Genomic DNA, 6,378 nt, shown 5'->3' on the forward strand with positions numbered 1-6,378 from the left:
TAAAGGATCATTTTTCTGGAAACACACAGGAAGTGCTGTAGAAATAGTTAAAAAGATAATCATTGCAGACCACAGAGTCACAGGTCTCCTAGTACCTCACCCAACCCACTGCTTCACAGACATGGGCTGGGACCCGAGGGAACACAGAAGCAGCCCACCCCCATGGTCCCACAAATCAAGCAAGAAGCCGCATCCTGATCTTGCTGCTTAAGGAAAAGTCAAATTATTTTTGCAAGTATATATTTGACCATTAATGCACCTTAGACCTATGATTTTCCATAGAGGCATACAGACTTTAGAAGGGAAAAATTAATATATAAGAAAAAGAACTTTCAGTTGCCTGAGGCTTTTAGCAGTCAAATATGTGTTTTCTATTATTATACTCTCTCATCAAAATCCCAGTGAATAAATAAATTAGAGAAAAAAGTTTGTATGTATTTCACTATCAAGTGGAGGGTCATTATTAAGACAAGTAAAACTGTGGAAACAAAAACAATAATAAGAACAATTTTAACCTGTAAGTTTTCTCTAAGAGGTATAGTTTGATCAAAAGTATAATTATAGTCTTGACCTCTTATGTGTTTGAAAAAAATTTAGAGTAGATCATATTACTTTGGTTATTATCCTCATTATATTTTTTAAAGTAAGATACAGTATTTTCACCATAAGCCATGTACTGATATACCAGTTTTTAACCCTCTAATCTAAATGGAAACAATACATCAATCTCTACATCATCTTACCTTTACTCATTTTGGTAAAGAAAGTCCTCTGATGGGAGAGAAAAGCCAGAACCAGAATAAGCTGACTGTTTTTTCTGAAATTTCAAACTAATGCCTTTGTCCTTACAGGATGGAAAGAGGTTCTCTAAATTCTCTGAAGGTTGTTTCCAGGGTGGTCATACAAATCAGAGCCTCTTCTGGAAACTCATTAGGTTCAATATTTGGTGTCTAACTAATGACAAGTTGGTTGCCAGAACTTTCCTTTTCTGGTTCTGCTTTCATACTATAGAAGTACAACAGAACAGGAAGGACACGGCCATTCAATTATATGAATAGTCCCCAGTCTTTTGTTCATTAAAAGGAAGGCAAAATGACTATCTGATGGGGCAGGACAAGTTAGTGAAAAGATATTTGCATGCACAAGACTGTAATACATTCAAGTGCCTGGGAATGTTATTTTCAATAAAGCCAAGATCATTTCTTTTTTTTTTTTTTTTGCTTAGCATGGGAAAGCCTTTTGGTAGCTAGGGCTCATTTTTTTCTCTTATGTACTTTTCTGTGCTTTCAAATTGGACAAAGTAACTTAATTTCAACACATGGCTGGAGAGTGTGTGAATCTGTGTTCCCTTCTTTTCTGGGAGACAGACTTCTAAAGCTAAAAAACAGAAGTTTCTATAGAGGTGGAATCAAGACTGTCCATAATGTATGCCAAATTTTAAAAAGAAAATCTATGAATTTGCTGCTTCAGACCAACAGAGTTGTAATTGCTTTTTTTTGGTTTGAAAAAAACCCACAATATTCACTAGGTAACTATATAATTGAAGATGGCTTGTTATCATTGTCTTAACTTGACATGTGGTTAATAATTTGAAAATGAAACCTTAAAAATAACTTTAAAAATATATATTTCCTACTTCTGTCCACTGAAATGTACTAGAAACAATGACCAACTCACCAGCAAGGGGTACTCCTTAGCTCCCAAGTTTCCCACAAAACAAATAAGACAAAAATTCACAAGGATTCTTGGAGAAATGGATAATTCTAGGTCTGAGATAGAGAGTGTAAAAGATGAGCTTAGAACAGCTTGTCACCCCAGGTGGCTAGGGAGCTGTTAAAGACTACCAGGAGCCATGAGCCAACCTAAAGAAGCTCCCACTGGCCAAAGTTGAGATAATTCAAACATCCATAACTACATAGTTTCAATGAATTGAAACACACATAGTCTAGTTAAATCTGTGAGTTTATAATTGTTAAAAGAAAATAACAAAAGCTAAATAGCTGATGAACCAACTTGTCATTTTGGAAAATCAGTAAATGAAGGGAAAGAAATATTTATCTATGATTCCTATACAAACTGTGCCATTAGTAACCAAAAGTAGAAGAGGGGAAGTTACTCTTTACAGAAATATTTTGGCCAACAAATGAAGAACCGCCATTTTGCAATTCCTAATGAATCAATGGATGTATGTATTGAGTCTCAACAATTGCTGCTATAAGGGAGGGAGAGACATAGAGATGGAGGTGGTGGTGGAGGTAGAAATGGAGATGGGAGAGAGCGAGAAAGGGAGAGAGAAAGGGAGAGCGAGAGCGAGAGAGAGAGAGAGAGGGTGAGAGAGAGAGAGAGAGAGAGAGAGAATCAGATAAAAAATAAATCCTAATGGAAGAGCACATCAACACCTGTGAAGTACTGCCCTCCAACCATTCTGTTAAAAAAGGGAAACTGAATCTGATGAAGATTCTAGATGCAACTACCAACTGAGAGGAAGTACAGAGGACTGAGGAAAATGACTTTAGTGACATAGCCATCAATCACAACTGTGGATCTTATTTAGAGCTTGAGTAAAGCAAACAACCTAGAAAAGGAAAACAAATTATGGCATTTATGAGTCAATTGAAAATTTGAATGACAGGCTATTTGATGATATTGAGGAACTATTTTTAATTTTTTAAGGATGTGATAATGGTATTGTGGTTATGTGGGGTATAAAAGAATCTTTCTCTTTTAGAGTTACATACAGAAATATTTACAGATTAAATGATGGAGTCTCTAGCATTTGCTTCCAATTAATACAGGAGGGAGAAGTAGGGAAGGTAAAATGAAATTAAAATTGATCATGAGTTAAAAATTATGGAAGCTGTTTGGGTACATGGGAATGTAGTATCCTATTCTCTATTGTGTTACTTTGGTAAAGTAAAAGCAGAAAAGAAAGCATACTTAAGATTACTCAAATAACAATTAAATCAATATATAATTTCTCCCTTTATTCAGAGTCTCATGGCATTGAAGTACTGTCGAAAGGTGTCCCCTCCCATAATCCACAAAAAAAGGATAAGGATTACAAATCTTGAATTCTATTGTGATGACACTTGCATTGAATTAAAAGCTCTGCATTATTTCTACCAACTGCTAAATTTTGAATAATTATTGCATGCTAAAGTTTTCTCAAACTGTAATGAAAGCAAGGCAGCACAATGATAATGCTTTAAATGGGCATGGAAATTGCTAATTTAACAAAAATCTTTCACAGACATTGTATCTAATTCCTACCAATCCATAGGATAGGTCAGCAAAGTGTTATTAGTCCTTTTTCATAGGGGAAAAAATCCATTATCCAAAGCAATTAATTGGCACAAGAAGTACTAGAATCCTTATTCTTAGTTTTCTGTTTATTTTTTCCCTACATAATAATGTCTCTCCAAATAACAAGTTTTAGTTTAAATGGCACATTAAAAGTCCATAGTTGCTGCAAGGGAGAGGCTAAGCCCACTTATAATTGTGCCTAGGAGTCCCCCCCACCCCCAGAGAGACTCTTTGTTGCTCAGATGTGGCCCTCTCTCTCTCTCTCTCTCTCTCTCTCTCTAAGCCAACGTGGCAGGTGAAATCACTGCCCTCCCCACTACATGGGATTTGACTCCCAGGGATGTAAATCCCCCTGGCAACGTGGGAAATGACTCCTGGAGATGAGCCTGGACCTGTGGGATTGAGAGGATCTTCTTGACCAAAAGGGGGAAGAAAGATGAAGCACAGTAGAGTTCCAGTGGCTGAGAGATTTCAAATGGAGTAAAGGATATTCCTATGCACTATATAGATACCACGTTTTAGTCTTCAGTGTGTTGGAATGGCTAGAGGGAAATACCTGAAGCTGTCGAACAGCAACCCGGTGACCTTGACTCTTAAAGACGATTGTATAACTATGTAGATTGCACAGTGTGACTGTGTGACTGTGAAAACCTTGTGGCTCACACTCCCTTTATCCAGTGTATCGACAGATGAGTGAGAAAATGGAGACAAAGATTAGAGGAAGAATGGGGTGGGATGGGGAGGATGGAAAGATTTAGGTGTTCTCTTTTTGCTTTTATTTTTAATTTGGAGTGGGGAAAAGGTTCAAGGATTGATTCTGGTGATGAATACACAACTATATGATGGTGCTGTGGATGGTTGGTTGTACACTGTGGATGACTGTAGGGTGTGTGAATATATCTCAATTAAACTGTATTTTAAAAAGTAAATGAACAATGTGGGGAGGAGGGGAATGGGATATTTTGGATATTCTTCTTTATTTTAATTTTCATTTTATTTTTTGGAGTAATAAAAATGTTCAAAGTTTGATTGTGGTGATGAAAGCACAACTATATGATGATACTGTGAACAACTGATTGTACACTTTGAATGATTGTATGTTATGTGATTATATCTCAATAAAATTGCATTAAAAAGCATTAAAAAAACCTTTGATAACAAATGTTCTAAAAATGATCCTGGTAATGAATACACAAATATGTGATGATACTGTGAACTGCTGATTGTATACCTTGGATGGATTGTATGGTGTGTGAATATATCTCAATAAAATTATGTTAAGAAAAAGATAAAAGCCCATTACTTATCTTATGTTGTCAAGAAATTAGATTAATATGATATAAACCATAAGATTTAAACAAGAGCTAATTTATTTTACCTTTTTTTTCCTAAAACTCTTTGGCTCATAGATTTTCCATAAACTTTAAATGCTTCCAAAGTTTTCAAACTTTAGGGTAAGAGGGGCAAACTTTCGACTGATTAGTCATGTGGTGTGGTGGATTGAATGGTGTACCCCAATTTGGACATGTCCTTTGTCTGGGTCTGCATTCTGGACCCATTGTAAGTAGGATTTCTTCAATATGTTACTTCAGTTAATGTGTAGCCCAACTGAATCAGATTGCACTTTAATCTGGATTACTGGAGTCCTTTACAACAGAATGAAATTCAGACACAGAGAGAGAAAGTCATGGGAAGAAGCTGGAAGTCAGTGGAATCAGAGGAGAAAGGACAAGATGCCACCAATTGCCTCGCCATGTGATGGAAAAGTCAAGGACCAAGGATCTTTGGCAGCCCACCTCAGAATGCCAGTCTTCAAGGAGAAAGCATCACTTTGCTGATGCCTCAAGTTTGGACTTTTCCTAGTCTCAAAACCGTGAGCCAATAAATTCCCATTGCTTAAGCCAACCTATTATATGGTATTTGCTTTATTTAGCAGCTGAGAAACTAAGACATATGGTAATTTGCTGATATATATCACTAAGGAAAAAATTTAGTTCAGTTATAACCCCTAAGTACTTCTGACATTATTTTATCATCTCTGCCTGATTGTACATTGTATCCCTGATACATTTCATCTTTGCAATATTCTGCAACCTTAAAGAACTACAAAGTGCTTAAACGTCTACATCAGGAACCCTACCAGAGAAGAGTGAAAGGCATTATTGATGAGCATCTAAAGTCCCTGACATTTTGAGCATCAATTTCTTTCCAGCTGGAAGGTCCTCATGGTATTACCTTTAAATGATAAAATGTGAAGAAGGATTAAAACAAATAAAACAAAATGAAGTTTAAAAAGAAGAAGTCATGGCTTATATGAAAAAGACTAGAAATACATATGGGGGCCATAGGCTGGGATGAAGTGGCAATAGCACACTCCAGATTAGGGTGAAGAGGAGATGGTGGGGTTAGGAAGGATTTCCAGGAAACTAAAAACACAGCAGCAAAAGTAAAATCTACTACAGTAGTAGGAAGCTAAGTAATGTGGTAGACAAACTGAGCTGTTTGCTTAGAATGCAGAGGAAAAAGACAAAGAGAGAAACAAATGAGAAATAAGATGTTTATGGAGAAGAGTGGATGCAAACCAGTGCATAGATTCCTGAGGGAAAAACCAGAACAAATGAAACAAGAGAGAGAAAGTGAGACTCCCCCAAGTTGAAGGAAACCTAGATCTTTAACATAGATTAATAGGAACCACTCTTTAGTCAGGTAGATCAAACCAGGTCAAGTCCTGCAAAACATTTGAAGCAGCAAAAATAAAAAGTCCTATAGTCTTTCTGGCAGGAAAATAAAACTATATATATAGTATAAGAGAATTAAAAAAATCCAGCTAGACTATAATCTAGGAATACTAAGTACCAAAAGAAGTTAAGAAACATCTACAGAGTTCTGAAAGATAAACTTTTCACTCAAGCACTCTCAACTCAAAAAAAGAGCTTACATTGAAGACAAAAGAAAGATAGTCTCATGCATACAAAAGCTTAGAAAATATACCATCCTGTATGACAACCAAGTCAAATTAAGAGCTCAAGAATGAGGACATAACACAAATGAACCTTGAAGACATCATGCTAAATG

The sequence above is a fragment of the Choloepus didactylus genome, chromosome 7 (genome assembly GCF_015220235.1).
Source record: "Choloepus didactylus isolate mChoDid1 chromosome 7, mChoDid1.pri, whole genome shotgun sequence".
NCBI classification, from domain to species: domain Eukaryota; kingdom Metazoa; phylum Chordata; class Mammalia; order Pilosa; family Megalonychidae; genus Choloepus; species Choloepus didactylus.